The 17,091-nt window shown below is 48.1% G+C and overlaps 1 protein-coding gene and 1 long non-coding RNA gene across 5 annotated transcripts in view; one reads left to right on the forward strand and one right to left on the reverse strand.

The window, feature by feature from the left end:
* SHISA6 (shisa family member 6) overlaps window positions 1-17,091 on the reverse strand; it is a 137,607-nt gene that overhangs the window by 58,612 nt on the left and 61,904 nt on the right. The window lies entirely within an intron of this gene.
* On the forward strand, window positions 8,541-11,825 carry LOC135284449 (uncharacterized). Its single transcript, XR_010349846.1, has 3 exons — window positions 8,541-8,827; window positions 9,705-9,772; window positions 9,859-11,825. It is a non-coding gene; the product is annotated as an uncharacterized LOC135284449 (long non-coding RNA).

Consider the following 17,091-nt stretch of genomic DNA (forward strand, 5'->3'; position numbering starts at 1 on the left):
CTTTAAAAAAAAAAATACGTCTGGTGAAATTGATTTTCCACGTCTCTCGTGAGCAGTGAAATAGGAGTTTCAATAAAAGGCCAGTTCTGAGCCTTCCCAGCTCTGATGTTTTCTCTGCCTTTAAGGAGCAGCACTTTGGGGTTTTCAGGCACAGGGAGTGGGATGCTGCCCATTGCAAACTGCTCAGGAGTTCAACAAATAACAGTGATGCTGCTGGGCCCATTGATTCTTCCCAGGGAAATGCAGAATTATTTCCTGCTGCTTTCCAACACTCCATTTTCCAGGCTCCCCAAGCCACTCAGCTTTATTAACAAATAAAAGTTTTCAGTCCTGGTGGCTGGAGAGAGAAGGCAATCTGCACAAATTCAGCAGATTTACACACCAAACCCCAAATATTTTAAGATTTCATGGGTTTTGGAGAGCAGCTTTTTGATATTCTAATGCTGGGCTAAGAGATAACAGAAAGATGCAATAATTTCCTGTTGTCCCTCCACTTCTCCTGCTCTGGCTTTCTCCCTGCTTAGTCCACAGTACAAAGCCCAGAATGGATTTTGCCATTGAATTTCCAAGGGATTTGAATTTCCCAAGGAAATTTGGGAGTGGTTTGAGTTCTCTGTGCCATTTATTGGGAACTGAACCTGTGCCCACCCTGATGCCTTGGGAAGGCTGACCCGGAGCAGAGTCACAGATTAAAGCAGGGATTTATTAAAAGGATCTCCTCAGTGGATCCACCTTGGGCAGCACAGCCAGAGCTACACCCAAGATGAATCAAGATGGTCCCAAAATGGACCTGTTTGCTGCCTTGGCAAAGGTCACCCTTGATATTCCTGCAGTGCTTCAATTGGTGTCACAGTCATATTTCTGGAAAAATCCCTTTGCCCAGGATTTCTCTCCTGGGAAGCTGAGAAGTCTCAGAGAAAAAGGAAAACAATATTATCTCATTTGCTTCTGCTGTGTTTTGCTGCTTTGGAATGTGGATGGAGATTGTTTACCCACAGATGATTGTTTCATTGGTTTAATGTGAATTGTTTCGGCTCTTTGGCCAATCAGTGCCAAGCTGTGTCAGACTGGAGAAAGTCACGAGTTTTCATTATTATCTTTTAGCCTTCTGTAAGTATCCTTTAGTATAGCATTCTTTAATATAATATAGTATAATAAAATAATAAATTAGCCTTCTGAGAACACGGAGTCAGAGTTATCATTCCTTCCTTCGTCTGGAGCCCCGCAAACACAATAAATAGGGTGAAACACTGGGTTTTCCATGCACTGCCCTCCCTGCACAGGCTCTGTCCCTCTGTCACCACTCCCCAGCTGGCCCCTCTCTGCAGCTGGCCCGTGAAGGGCATTTTCCTGCCATTTTTGTGCCATTTTTGTCACACTGGTATTTTGGACTCTGAACCAATGCCCACCTCTGGAGGCTGAGAGGCAAATACTCTCCTCATCCCTCAGAGGGAAGTTTCCTCCAGCTTTCAGCTCATTTTCTGCACTTCCAGTGAAACCTCCACAGCTTTACCTGACACTGAGCCTCTCTTCCTTCAGACTGAGCCTCAGCTTTATTTTCAGTGCCAGTTAAGCGTTTTTCTCTTCCCCTCAGTGGGATGCCCTTCACCTCGTAGTTTTCCTGCCCTGTCCCAGGGCTCCCAGCACCACAGATGCTTCCTGCTGCCAGGGGAGAGCAAACAGGGGAGAGCAAACTGGAGCTTGTCCTGTCCCATCTGTCAGAGGGAGGTGTCAGGGGAGCCCAGGCTCCCAGCACACTCAGGGCCATATGTTTGTCTCCCAAGCCAGAGCAGCAGCAAAATGCTGCTGAGGGATGCAAAGCTGGGCTGTGCCTGATTCCTCCAGCTCTGAGCCTTGGCACCCCTGGATAATCCTTTGTGCTGAGAGCTCAGAGTCACTCCTGTCCTAAAAACTCACAGGAGGGCAGAGCCAGAGGGAGGAGAACTGCAAATCAGCACCAAAGATGTGGGGGATAAACCCGGCCTGGGGCTGGACTCAGGGCTTGGCTGAGTGAGGTCAAGGGGCTCTTCAGGGGACCAGGGAATGGAACTACATAATTATATAAATTTAATATATAATAATATAAAAGTATATAAATATGTATTATTTAAATAAATATAAATTATATATGTTATATATAATTTTATATATTATCTATAAATTATATATTATATATAATTTTATATATTATATAAATATATACTTATTTATATAAATAAATATAAATTATATTTATAATATCTATTTGAAATTTTTAAATATCTCTTTATATATATATATTTAGATACGCATTATTTTGGTGAAATAAGGCTTTCTTTAGGTTAAAAGCTGAAGGGTTGTCACATTTGAAGCAATTAAATCACAGTCAGTGCCAGGATTTGTGCTGGGTTGTGTCACTATAGGACACAAAATAACATGACATAGGCATGCTGCTTTTCTCGAGGTAAAAAAGGCACTTTTAATTTCTGACTCCAATATTTATAGATTTCCAAAGGTGACAGTGGATTGGAGGGTGACAGTGCCACCTCTCCAATGACACTGGACAAACCAACACTCCATCAAATTTCTCCTCCTCCATAAAAGAATGCAGAACAAGAAGTTATTTACATAAAGTGTATTAAAAAGTTTGTTACAATAATGTAAATATCAGAAAGCTTAGAAAAACTTTAAAAACCAGGGCGCCAGGGTTGGGCTTCTGGTCAGGCACAGCCTGTGACAAGATGGGAAGAGAGAGGGAAATTGGGATTAAAAGGAGGCTGCATCCTCCAAAAACTGGAGAGACCCCAGGGGAATGCCCCATGGCCTCTCCCGTTATTGGAATAAAGTAAAAGGACTCCTGTTGCTGTGACATTTTTATGAAAATCCCTTCACCCAGGATTTTCCTTCTGAGAAGCTGAGAAGCCTCAGAGGAAAAGAAAAGCAATAATTATCTGCTGCTGTGGAATGCATCTTGGATTGGTCCATGGGAGATGTTTCTGCTTAATGACCAACCATGGTCCAGCTGTGTTGAGGCTGTGAACAGTCACAAGATTTTGTTATCATTCCTTTCCTTTCCAGCCTCTGATGGATTTTTTTCTCTATTCTTTTTAGTATAGTTTTAGTATAGCATTTTAATATAATATAATATCATAATATAATAAATCAGCCTTCTGAAACATGGAGTCAAGATTCTCATATTTTCCCTCATCCTGTGACCCTCAAACAGAACCACTGTCTCCTTTTTGGACATAAACCCCTGGTGTTTGTGGATTGATTTTCCTGACATACCCCTCCAAAATCCACTCCCAAAGTGCTTGCTGTGTCACATCGTGGTGCTCAGGCCAGGGCTGCTGGCTGGGATTCTGCCTCTGCACAATCACACTCCATTGTTTCCTAATGAAATGCATGATCCAGTTAAATGAACATGAATGGGAGCAACAGTGCTGCAGACAAGAAAGCAGGAGGGATCTATAATTAATGTGATCATCGGGAAAAAGCTGTGTGATACCATTCCATCAATTATCAGCCTCTAATAATTCTGTCACCGAGTAAATGGAAGCGTTTTATCAATTAGTGCCAATCGTTTCCCCATCAAGAGAACTGGGTGCTGCTGAAAAGCAAATCATAACTGCAGAAATGGCAAAAGGAAAGGAAACAAACACAGGGGCAGTGTGGGGACAGCAGTGACCCTCCCTGGCACTGCAGCCTCTGAACAGCTCCACCAAAGGGGGCATCAGGAGGGGCATTCCCAGCAGGTCTGGGGTGATCCTGCCCCTCTGCCCAGCCCGGGGGCACATCTGAATGATTTCTTCCCTCTGCCCAGCCCTGGGGCACCTCTGGGTGCTGTGTCCAGCTCTGATCTCTGTAGTGAGCAGGGACGGGAGCCAGGGAATGGCTGGAGCTGTGTCAGGGGAAGTTGAGGGTGGATTTAGGGAAAGGTTCTTCCCCAGAGGCTGCTGGCACTGCCCAGGCTGCCCAGGGAATGAGCACAGCCCCGAGGCTGCCAGAGCTCCAGGAGCCTTTGAACAGGGTGGGATTGTTGGGGGTCTGGGCAGGAGCAGGAGCTGGATTTGATGCTCCTTGGGTCCCTCCCAGCTCAGGGTGGCTCTGGGGTTCTGTGACTCTGTCCCAGAGCAGCTGCTCCTCTCCCAGCCTGGAGCCACAGAGGGGGCTCAGAGCTGCTGCAGAGCCTCGGGGCCCTCGGTGGGATGTTTGTGAGCACTCAGCAAGAAGCTGCCTCTTCAGAGGGATTTCCTTTGCTCCTCTCAGGATGGGAGGCTGGTATTTGACTGCATTATCTCCTAACATAAAGTTCAGGCCATCTGGCATCCCAGTGTGCAAACAATCTTGTAAATTAAGGGGAAAAATATGGGCCTGACTCCCTTATGGCTGCAGGCTGTTCAGTAGCTGGGGATGTGCAGGGCTGGTTCAGCATCGCAGCCCCAGCAGGCAAGGCAGCATTTTAGGAACAAAGAAAGTGGGATATGACTGACCTTGTTCCTTCCTGGCCCGTTTTCCTGCACTGCTTTCCCATGGAATGCTGATCCTCCTCCAGGTGCACACAGCCATGGGCTCAGCCATGATTCTGCAGACCTGGCCCTCAGGGTTTTATGCCATCCCTTTGGTAGGATTCCCAGCAGGTTCCCTCTTTATCTCAGCCCAGGAGCTGATTTTGCTCTGTGCTGAACCCACAAAACTTTTCCCACTTTACTTTCTTTAACTAACCTGGAAAACTTTCCTCACAAACACTTTTAAATCATCACCCTCTCACTCCTTTTTTTATAAAAGCCTCCCTGGTATATTTGGTGCATTTTTCACAAGGCTCCTTTTTTATTTAAGGCCATTAGCAGTTTCAAAAGTTATATAAAGATGAAAGATCCTCCCATGTTTTAATGAAGCTCAAAATGAGCTTTAGAACAATTTCATTAGAAAGCTCTCAAAACGTCAAGGGCTCCCTCGGGACTGAGCCCAACGAAGGTAATAATTAGCAAGAACAAATTTTAAAATTACTTATTCCATAAATATATGTTTTACTCGTGGTGCTTGGAGCCAGATCCAAGTAGGTAAAGGTCTGGAGAAGTGGAGCAAGGCTAAGAACACCCAAAGACATGAATTACAGATGTGCTGCCTCCACTGGAAAAATAAAATGAGGTGGGAAGAGAGACCAGGAGAGCTCTGTGCCTGCCAAGGAAACCACTGGGAAGAGAGGGCACCCAGCCTGAGCAGGTGCTGGGTGCAGACAGAGCATTAATAATTAATAAACACCACAATAAACACCAGGACAGGGGCTGGTGTTTATTTATTAATAAACACACGGGGCCAGACTGCATGGCTGAGCCCCAGACACCAACAAAAAAGGAGTTTCCAGGAATTAAAATGAAGTTTGTGCCGCCCTGTAACTGGCTGAAAATACATACTTTATACTTAATACATACCAAATAAATACTGGCTGTTGCTGTTCCGACCTCCTCGGGATGTGGCCCCTGCCCCATTCCAGCAAAGGAAGAATTTCCTCTGGGGAATTTCCTCTGGGGGCTCTGCCTCAGCTCTCAGTCCCTGTCCCTGAGCCCCTGGCAGCTGCACACACAACAGATCTGGGAGGGAATGGCCAAGGGAACAGCTCAGCCCCAGCACTCCCTCACAGGGACGGCTTCGTGGAGACCAGAACCAGGCATTGTTTCAAAAATAGGATGATCCATTTTTGACATGAAAAAGGCTCCCTGCTCCATCTTGGGTTGTGCATAAAATTATCTTGGGTTTTTTTTCTCGCTCTGTCTCCTCCTCATCAGAAAAAATCTCACCCCAGGCTATTTTGAAGCTCGTGTTCCTTTTCATTCATATTTTTCAGTGTACTACAGGAACATTTGCACTTCTGAAACCTCCTCGCTGGAATGTGTGAACTGCTCTCCCCTGAAAGGGAAGCCTGAATTTCCCTGCATCATTTCCACTTGTCCTGTTTTGAGGTGAGGTAGTAAAGGAGAACGCCTGAGGCACTCCCAGAACCAAGCAGAGGGTGTGGAAATCATCATCAAGGCTGGAAAAGGCCTCCAAGAGCATCAGCTCCAGGTTGGCACCAGGACTTCCTCAGTGGGGGTTTGCAGATGAGGAGAAACGTGGAGAAGCTGTGGAACCACCCCAAGGAGCAGCCTGGGAGCACTGAAGGCTTGAGTGGGAGACAAAACTGAGGCAGGAGATGTGGGAGAGCTTTGCTGAGGAGCCAGAGCCAAGCAGGTGAAGGTCTGGAGAAGTGGAGCCAGGCTAAGAACACCCAACGACATGAATTACAGATGTGCTGCCTCCACTGGAAAAATAAAACGAGCTGGGAAGAGAGACCAGGAGAGGAGACAGAAAGAAGAGGGAGGAAGGAGCTGTGAGATGCCAAGAGCAAAGTGACCAAAGTTTAGTGCCTGCTTCTGGAGGGCTTGGCCAGCTCCCACCAGCTCTCTGCTTTCTCCACCTAGTGCATTAAACCCCCCTTTTTTTAGTGATATAAAATACAGGACTATTTCTGTTCCAGCAAGCACAGCCTAGGATGAGTAGTGCTGCAAAGAGATTGCACAGATTTTAATCCATGTAATCATCCTTAACCTTTCCTGCCTGCTAAATTGGTTCATTTCCTTTCATTCATATATCTCAATTGATTTGATGTAAATATATACTTTTCTTGGCTTCTCTGCATGCTTAGTTTTTTGGTTTGTTTTGGGTTTTTTTTTAGAAACAAAAGCAATAATTAAAGAATGATAAAGCCATTACTAAGTAGATCACGTGGTGGTTTTCCTTCAGAAAGGAAAGTGTCACCACTGTGTGATTCAGAAGACCTCAGCCACAATAAGTCTGAGTGAATTTAATGTTTTCTAAGCTGCTGGTATTAAATTTCCTGGATCTCCTGCTAAATCCCAGGCATGGCAGCTCCAGGGAAGGGAGGAGAGAAGGGAAAGCAAGCTCAGGGCTGTGCTGGGAGCAGGGACAGTCCCTGGGGGTGCTCTGCTGAGAGGGAGCTCCCTGGCAGTGTGGATGCCTCAAGTTTTATCTTCCATATTTCCATATTCTGCACTGCACTGGCACAGAACTCTGAACTCCACACCAAGTGCCAGCAGCTCTCCTCACAGCTCAGGCACACAGAACAATCCTTTCCCAGCCCCACAACCAAGGACACCGCTGCAGCTTCAGCCCCAAAAAGTGCAAACAGCAGGGGATGGAGGAGAGCAGCCTGGGAGGGTGGGACTGCATCACCTGCAGCTGCAACTGGACAGTGAACCCAAGGTGGGATGGCTGCAGGAACACCCAAGGAGGCATTTTCTCAAGCAGTGCCTGATTAAACTGTGAAACTCACTGCCGTGGAAGGGAAAAAATTAAAGAAAGGTAAAAGAAGTGCAGGGAATGGAAAAGCAGATCAGGCAGGCAGTGGCACGAGAGTTCAGGTGCAGGAATCTCTCAGTGAGAGGAGTAGGAGTGAGGAGATATGAAAGAGAATTCTCTGCTTTCATGAGCTTTTCCTGAGCCTCTCCTGTCCCAGAGGAGCCCTGGGGTGGGATGGGACTGGACGGGTCCATGGGAGTTCCCTGCCCAAGGCAAAGCAGGGCCCACAGGAAATGGGGCATCCTGAGAGTCCCCAAAAAGGGAAATGCTGTCTGCAATACCTCAGGAAAACCAGGTCTCTGGGTGGGTGGTTTGTGCTGACAGCAACAGATCTAAATTTGATGATAATCTCTATAAAGAAATCACAGCCCTAAAATTACCTTCTGTTCACATGCTGGCATATTTTTGATCCACGCTGCAGTTGGGAGAGTCACCTACAGGGAGCTCGTAGAAATGGTAACGTGATGATTGTGCCCTGACACCCATTTGTGGGTTGAGTAGAGACTTTTAGAGCTGAAAGTCACTGCTGAGAGACAGCAGGGCCCCCTCCCCACCCCTCATCTACCCCTGCTGCCAGCAGGGACGGTCAGTGGCACAGGCAGGGACAAAGTGACATTTGGACAAAGTGACATTTGGTCAAAGTGACATTTGGACAATGTTATCTGCCCCAAGATTTGGTTTGGTCACTGAATCATTTCATCCTGGCATTGCTGGAGCAATAAAATCCTTCTGAGTGCTCAGGCCTCCTAAGCAGGCTGGAATTTGGAAGGACAAAATCCACTCAGTGACAGTGTGGGAAAGCCAGATGTTATTCCAGAAATGAGATTGTGGCAAGGCTGGGAGGGCAGGGAGGGAGGTGACCCCTGGGGAGCCAGAACTTCCTCCAGATGGGGCTTACACTGGTGTCCCACATCCCTGTTCTTTGTTAAACAGCCCTCCAGCCCCAAAAAATCCCCAAATCCCCTTCAGCCCCAGAAAACCCTCATGTCCCCTCCAGCCCTACAAAGTCCCCATGTCCCCTCCAGCCCCACAACCTCCCCACATCCCCTCCAGCCCCACAAACTCCCCATATCCCCTGCACTTGGCTTCCACATGGGAGAAAAAGGGAAATCAGAGGGATAACTCTGCTCTCCCCAGCGGGTGATGCTTGATCAGATATTTGCAACAAACACCTTTTGCTCTTCAATAGCTAAGCCAGAACCACCTGATCAATACCTTAAAGAGCCTAAAGAGCTGTCAGGCCTGGATTATTGTTGTTGTTGGTGTTGTGGTTGTCCAGGCCATGTGGCCCGTGTCACTTTGGAGACAACAATCAGGGAATGTGTGTGGATTCCATGAGACACCCCACTAATGAACACCTGCAGGCTGCAAAGGAAATCACCGAGCACAGAGACAGACAAGTGGATCTTTAAAGGAGTCCCCAAAGTCATTAGCAGGCTCGGAGCACCAAAAGAGCCCTTGGATGGATGGGTATGAGGAAAAGCAGCAGGTAATTAGGGGCTGGCATGCTGGGCTGGGGAAACAGGGGCAGGATCCATCCTGTGAGCAAAGCCCACCTTGTCAGCCAAACCTGAGCACATCCCATGCTTCAATCTGAAGGTCTGCCAGGAAAGCCACGCTCTGCTGTCCCATTAGAGGAGCAGGGGGAAATGGCACTGGTTACTGGGGTGGGCTGGGATCAATCCCTCCTTCCCTTTCATCTCCCAGTTCCTGGAGATCAGCATCTCACAGCAGTGGTGCCACACAACAGAGCTGTGGAATTTTCCAAGCCCTACTTGGCAGCCCCTGGGGAGGGAATCCAGACAAACTGGATCACTCTGGGTTACTCTGTGCCCAGGTTCTGCACCGGCTGTATGGAAAAAAAAATGAAAAAAATGGAAGAAAGGGGGGAAAGCCCCCTAGGAGGTGGAGGTGGGGCTATGGAAAGCTTCCCCTGCTCACCGAGCTCAGCCCTTGCAGAGACTCTAACCTAAATTAATGGATCCTCTGGGGTGTGCAAAACTGGGCTAATATTTTGCAAGAATAGCTCTCCCCTGCCTCTTGCCCTCCAGTATGATGAAGACAAAATGCCTTCATTATTGCAGCATTTAACAGTGTGCAGTGTTTATGAAGAGGCTGGAGGATGTGAAGGAATCCAAACCAATTACATTAATCTCCCAGTAAATAAAGCTGCAAATATTTACCTTCACTACACTGCTTTATCTTATTGGACAAGCTCTGGAATTAATCTAAATCCAGTCCTTTAACCTTGCTGGATGGATTGTTGTCCCTGACTCCAGGAGGTCACCCAGCCTGTACAGCTGGGCTCCACAGGCAGACCCCAGCTCATCCATACATTGTATTTTCAATCTCTCCATCCCTTGCAGAGAGAAGCTTTCCCTCTCTCCACGGAGCTGCTGGTGGTTCAGGGAGGTGCAGAACAGCCCCTCCCATGGTCAGCAAGCAGCAGCAGGGCCAGGTTTCATGCAGGGCTGTTCCTGGGGTGATGGCAGTCCCTCACCATGGAACCTTTCTTCACAGGAATCCACTGCTCCAGCCCGAGCCCTCCCTGTGCCTCAGGCAAGTCCCATTTCTGCTCCAAATTCCCTACCGTTCTGACATTTCAGAAAACTAGAATTCATTCAGCTTTTGGATTCATGCAGTGAGTTTTGAGTGCTGTGTGTACAAAACACAGCAAGACCCTCTTGCCCGTCACAGTCTGAGTGTGAGGCTGCCCTGCCTGTGATTTCAACCTGCCCAGATGTGTCCAGCTGTGTGCAGCTGTTCCTGGGATGGCCTTTCAGAGAATCACAGAGCCACAGAATGGTTTGGGTGGGAAGGGACCTTAAAGACACCCAATTCCAGCCCTTCCATGGGCAGGGACACCTCCCACTGTCCCAGCTGCTCCAACTCCACCCAGCCTGGCCTTTGGTGCCAAATCCTGGGGCACATTCTCGGGACAGCCTTTAAACACTCTTCTCCAAAGCCCATCAGCACAAGTTGTCCTGAAAATGTTACCTGAGTGTTCTGGAATCTCAGAGTTCCCTCCAGCTCAGCTCTGCCAGGCTGTGCAAGTCAGCCCCTGGAGAGCTTTTGAGTTATTTTGTGTAAACACTTTCAATCTCCAGATCTTGGCAATTGGTGCTTTATTTATTTAATGTCTCCTCCCTACACCTTGGAACAGCATTTTGCTTACACAAGTCCCAAAGCAGAAGAGGGAAAAATCATTCCAAAGGTGCTGTGTAACAGCTCCTTCCTGTCCATTTAGGCAATTTATAGTGAAACCAGATAGCTCTGAGTAGACAAATCCATTCCCTCAATAGTTTATATCCCATAATACTTTCTTCCTCTCATAAATTTAACTTACATATGAGAAATCACACCAATTCTCCAAAAACCCTGTGAATTTCATTGGTGGGAGAAGAGTGATTTAAGCACAACAGGAAAGGAGAAGAGAAGAGGAAGAGAAGAGAAGAGAAGAGAAGAGAAGAGGAAGAGAAGAGAAGAGAAGAGAAGAGAAGAGAAGAGAAGAGAAGAGAAGAGAAGAGAAGAGAAGAGAAGAGAAGAGAAGAGAAGAGAAGAGAAGAGAAGAGAAGAGAAGAGAAGAGAAGAGAAGAGAAGAGAAGAGAAGAGAAGAGAAGAGAAGAGAAGAGAAGCAGCAATGTCCAGCTCCACCCCAGTCCCTCCCTTGGCAAAGGGCTCTGGGCAGCACAGCCCAACACATTCTGTAGGTGTGAAGGGGCACAGCCTGCTCTGAGAGCACCTCGTGGGCAGGAGGGAACAATTCTGGGGAGAAATGGGAGCTAAATCAGTGAATTTATCTGACCAGAAGGTTTTTTTGTGAGAGAAACACAATGTACAGAGTGGAGAGCTTGGGAATTGGGATGGGGCTTTGCCAGGCAGGGAAGGGATGCCCAGAGAGAGGAGCGGAACCCGGAGCAGAGCTGTTCCTACAAGGCTGCTGCAGATGAACCCAAGGGAAGGAGGCTCCTAGCTGGAATAAATAATCTGGGCATGGAGTCAAGAGCCCATCAGGTGAAACCTTTGAATGAAATGCAGATCACAGAATCCCAGGAGGGTTTGGGTTGGAGGGGACAATAAAAATTATCCAGTGCCACCCCTGCCATGGCAGGGACACCTCCCACTGTCCCAGGGTCACCTTCCACTGTGCCAGGGACATCTCCCACTGCCCCAGGGACACCTTCCACTGTCCAGCCCCGTGTCCAGCCTGGCCTTGGGCACTGCCAGGGATCCAGGGGCAGCCCCAGCTGCTCTGGGCACCTGTGCCAGGGCCTGCCCACCATCACAGGGAGGAATTTAACCCAAATCTCCCATCTCAATCTGCCTTCCTTCAGCCCAAAGATGCTTCCCTTGGTCCTGTCCCTCCATCCCTGGTGCGAAGTCCCTCAGCAGCCTGCTCTGAAGGAATATTTGTGAGATATCCTTGCAGAGCAGCTGCAGAGTCACAGGGAGAGTTTGAGTGCAAGATTTCAGGCTGAGGAGCCGCTGTGGTCCCCGTGGCTCCTGGCAGTGCCTGAAATGCTGATCCAGCACAGCCCCAGCTGCAGGGCTGGGAGGATCCAGCTCCCAGCACAGCTCTCCAGCCCCAGCGGCCCGAGGATGCTGCTGAGCTTCCTGCCAGGAGCACAGGGAGCTTTGAAGTGTTGCACTGAATATTGGATGTGCTGCCCTGAGGCGCTGGGTGCGGACTTGGAGCTAAAGAGCAATCCTTGCTGCTCGGTGTCCTCTCCTCCTGGCAGCTCCTGGGGGCTCTGGGGTACGGGAGAAGTTAATTCTCCTTGCCAAGGTCACTGCAGGGCACGGCACCCTCTGCCTTCCCTGGTGCCTAGAAACAGGAGCCAGGCTAAAAGGTGAAATAAAATTATAAAAAGGGGTTCATTGATATGAGGATACTCGGGTGCACAAATTCTTCAGGTGGAAAAAGCCGAAGATGTGCAATTTTTATAGATTCTGTAAATTAGCATATCTGACAAGGACTCCCCAATTAGGAACCCTCCTGGTGAAGTAATCCCCCCCAGTTCTGGTGCTTTTCAGATCCTCCCCCCTTCAGAAGAGATCCAGGCCCTGTTTATAAAAGTCTGTCTCAAAAAGCTGGTTCAGGAGCCAGACACAGTCAGGGTGATAAAAGGGGGTGCCTGATTTATCCTGGAGTGAGGGTGATCCCCTTCCCTCTGCCAGAGAAATGCACCTTCAGCCAGGACAGCCACGGCCCCACCTCTGCCCCAGCTCAGAATTCTCTGCTGATTTCTGCAGCTCAAAACTTGTCCTGCATGGCAAAGCCACTTCTCCTCCCGTGGCACGCAGGGAAACCTCATCCCTGAGCCTCCTCCAAGTCACCAAGAGGGAGCTCTGAGAGATGGACAAGCTCTGATTTATGGAGCTGAGGAGCAGGAAGGAGGAAATGCATCTGCAACTGAAGAATCCCTAGGAACTGTCTCTGTCAAACTCAGTGGAGCTGGGGTATTTGCAGCATTTTGCAAGTGCCAGAATTTTTTATTAAAAAAAATGGCAGAATCAAAACCATTTTATTAACTCATCTTCATTTTGCTGATCTGTTTAAGGCAAAGAAAAGCAAATAAGCGATTCCCTGCACTCCAGATGAAATGTTTCATATCGAGGTCCTTCAGGGGAAGTCATTTGTATTCTCATTCAGAGCTGGCTCATTATGAAACATCTTTCAATTGTCATTTAAAGACAAACACGGAATTTGCAATGAAACACATTGTTAAACACAGACCAAAAGTCTCCCAGCTGGAAGTGAGGAGCTGATTCCAGGCTGGGAGCTGCTGCTGGAGCCCTGCTCTGCACCCACCCCCTGGAAATGCAGCCCAGGCAGCTCCTGGGTGCTGCAGGAAGCACAGAGCACACCCTGCGCCGGCAGCAGGCTGCAGGGAGGGCTGAAATCCCTTTTTTTTTTTTGCACAGGGAATAAGCCAGGCCTGGCTGGATGAACCCTCCTTGTCTGGTTTCATTCAAAGCCTCTGCAGGGACATTCTGCTGCTTCTTGTCCCACTGGACCCAAACATTTCCCTGAGGTCCCGTTGCTGTTCACCCCAAAAATGGGTTTTTGGTGCCATAACCCCGGAATTTGAGGTCCCTCTAACCCAGAGCAGTCTGGGATTCTGGGGTGCTGAGGTTCCTCTCTGCCCCTTTTCAAAGCTCAGCAGTGTCTGGCCACATCCCCTTGTTGTGCCTTTGCTGTCCCAGGTAACCCCGGGCAGCACAGGCTCACCCAGGACCAGGAGGAGGAACTTAATCCCCATTCCATCCCAAATCCCAAACAATTCTGCCACCAAGGCTCATGCTGAGCCCATGAGGAGCTGATCACACCCAGCACCAGAGCCTCCTGTCCCCACCCAGAGCACAGAAACTGCATTTTCTTTAATTGCAGCATAAAAATGACTGAAATTCCACATCCAGCCCCTGCTGCCATTCCCCCCGTGCCCTCTGCTGCACTGAGCTTGACCAGCTCCAGAAACTCCAAAAAAATAAATCCAAAAACCCCCATTCTATACAGAATGACCTTTACTTTTCAAATTGCCCAATATCTGCATTTTTATGTGCAAAAATCCAATTCATTCAGCCATAATAAATATCCAGCACTGTCCTGAGAGACCCCATACATTTGGATCCAGCCAGACCCAGGCAGTGAATTTCAGTTTAATATTGCAGGCCTATTTGTTTTGCTGTTAATTCCAGCAAGGACAATTGATCAATTGTTTTAATTTTAAATCAGAGAGCTAATATCTGCCTTTGGCTTCCCCTGTGGTCGTTCAGCTGCTGCCTCTGAGCTGCAAAGATCACTTTTGATTATCCTGTTTTGTAGGGAATTCAGCCACCCCGTGTGAGGAACACCAGCTGCCCCGTCCCCGTTGGGGTGGGGATGATGCAGCACTTCTCCCCAGCCTGGAGGGTGAGGTGGGTTCCAGTTTGGGAGGTTTTGGGAGGGTTTTTGAGACCTTTTCCAGCACCCCTGTCCCTGTGCCCTGCTCTCAGTGCGCCTGCAGGCCCTGGCCAGCACCCAGCCCTTGGCAGCAAAGGTTTCCTGACCCACTGGCTCTGGTTTGGGGATCATCTCCTGCTTTCCCCTCATCATTTTACAGCCTTCCTCAAAATTCTCTTGCTGCTTGCCCTGCAGCTTGGCCCTTCCTCTCTCAGGGCTGCTGGAGGTCTGGAGCTCCCTCCATCTCCTCTTCTCACTGTGATGTTTTATGAAAATCTTTTCCTTAGGATTTTCTCCTGAGGAGCTGAGAAGCCTCAGAAAATAAATTTAAACAATGATTATCTGATGGCTGTGGAGTGTGCTCTGGAGATGCTTTACCAACAGGTGCACCTGGGATTGGTTTCATGTGAGTTGTTTTTACTTGATGACCAACCCTGGTCCAGCTGTGTCAGACTCTGGTCTATCACGAGTTTTTATTATTCATTCACTTATTCTTTTCCAGCCTTCTGATGTATTCCTTTCTCTCTATTCTTTTCAGTATAGCTTCAGTATAGCATTTATGATATGATATGATATGATTAATATAATATAATATAATATAATATAATATAATATAATATAATATAATATAATATAATATAATATAATATAATATAATATAATATAATATAATATAATATAATATAATGTAATGTAATGTAATGTAATGTAATGTAATATAATTAATATCAGCCTTCTAAGAAATATGGAGTCAGATTCATCTCTTCCCTCGTCCTGGGACCTGCTAACACATCGACACCTTCTCCTCCTGCTCTTTTCTTCCACCTCAATCTCTCAGAAATCAGACCCCACATTCAGTCCTCAGGTCCATCCTGTTTTTCCCACAAATCAGCATCCTGTGCTCTGAGAGACTGAATCTGGTCCTTGGCACCCCCTGGAACATCCCCTGCCCTGTCCTCAGGAGGACATTCCCTGCCCTGGGCTGGAGGAAAGCAGGGGCTAAACTCTCTAAAGACAGGCTCCCAGTGCACCAAACAAAGCACATTTGCTGTTAGGCTTTAAAATTTACTTCCAACCGAGGCCTCAAAGTATTGAGCCCATTCCTCAGTGTCCTACAAAAGGCCTGGCCACAGCTATTGATGTGGAACACTTAACTCAATCACCAGCACCCTTGGGTCAATAAACTTTCGACATTATCTCAACAGAAATTTAAACCTGGGGTTGGTTTCCCATCTGTTTGTTTAATACCAATGCATTAAGAATGTTCTGCCCTTGGCAATCAATGAGACCAAGTGTGCCGTGGGGTTTGGGCTGAGCTCTGCCCTTTGAAGCAAAGGCAGGTATAGAAATCTGTCTGCAGTTCCCTCTGTAACAGTTTGTTCTAGGGGGAAAAAGAAAGTTTGAATGTTATGCTGTGATTCTGGTATAGAATTGTCTCTAAACCTATTGTAGTCCCAAAAAACCTCTTACAGCTGAGAGCAGGGCTCAGCCTGGGGATTTGGGAGGGTTTTGCTGCTGATACAAATGGGGATTAATGAACAACCTCTCGCTGCCCTCGGAGCCTCCCGGGGGCCAGCCCAACGTGGTGCCTTTGGAAGTGTTCCAGTGCACTGCAGCCAGTGGCAGCTGGGGGCTTGGGACTGCCGGGATGCCTCAGGTTTTAGTTTTTATATTTTTCAGGTTCTGTGCTGCTTTAGTGTGTGGGTCTGGGTTCACATCATGGGATGCTGAGCTCTCTGCACAGAGCAGGGAGACAAAACAATTCCTGCTCCAGCTGGGCTCCAAGGACAAATGATCCCAATCTCAGCCCAAGAGCACAAACAACGTGGGCTGCAGAGAGAAAAACAAGGATGGGACTGCAGGGGCTGCAGCTGGGATTGGCCACTGAACTGCAATGTGCACATGGAGCAGAGCTGAGCCCAGGGAGAGACCCCGGCAGCGCTCGTGCATTTTGGGGCCATTTGGGTTCATCCTGGGTGCAGCCCTGGCTGGGCTCTTGTGCTGCCCAAGGTGGATCCATTGAGGTATTTTAATAAACCCCTGCTTTATTCTTTAGCTCTGCCCTCCCAAGGCGGCTCCAGAAGGAAGATGCCCTTGGGTACCAACCTGTACCAGCTGCAGAATTCCCAGCCCTTTGCCCACCTGGCTCCAGCTCTTTGGGTGGATTACATAAACCTGGAGCAACTCTGGAGTGCTCAGAGCTCTGCAGCCACTGTACAAGGCAGAAAATTGCAAAGCACACAGGTCAGGCCCATCAGTCTCCTCCAGATCTCTGAGAGCCACAGGGAAAGTGCCCGGGGGTCCTGACTCACTTCCAGCTGAGGAGAAGGGAATAATGAATGGGGAGAAACAAGATAATGATAATAAATCTTGTTTTGAAGTCCTTAATAATGAGGCTTTATTGTAAATCCGTCACAAAGGAACATTAATATGGAGCCACCAAATAGGTCAGGTTAATTACATCATCTGGAAATGCTGTGCTACCTCCAGCCTGCATTAAAAAAAAAGGGAATCAAATCCCCTGAGATTGGGAGAGATGGGTTTTTTTTAATTAGTTGAGTATGAAAATCTCTGTGCTAACATCTCCCAGTGTTCCTCTGGCTTGAGTGAGAAGCTGCCTTTTGACAAAACCTGATATTTGGGGGAAAGCAGGAGTCAGGGCTGGTTATCTGTGTGCCAGTCCACATCCTGCCCTGCTGGCCCGTCCTGCACTCGTGGAAACAGCTCCCAGGCTGCCCAGGCTTTGTGCCAGGAGACCTTCCAGGGCTGCCCTGCCTCTGCTCTGTGCCCCACTCCTTGTCCCACAGCCT

Source organism: Passer domesticus, chromosome 20 (assembly GCF_036417665.1).
Source record: "Passer domesticus isolate bPasDom1 chromosome 20, bPasDom1.hap1, whole genome shotgun sequence".
In the NCBI taxonomy this organism is placed as follows: domain Eukaryota; kingdom Metazoa; phylum Chordata; class Aves; order Passeriformes; family Passeridae; genus Passer; species Passer domesticus.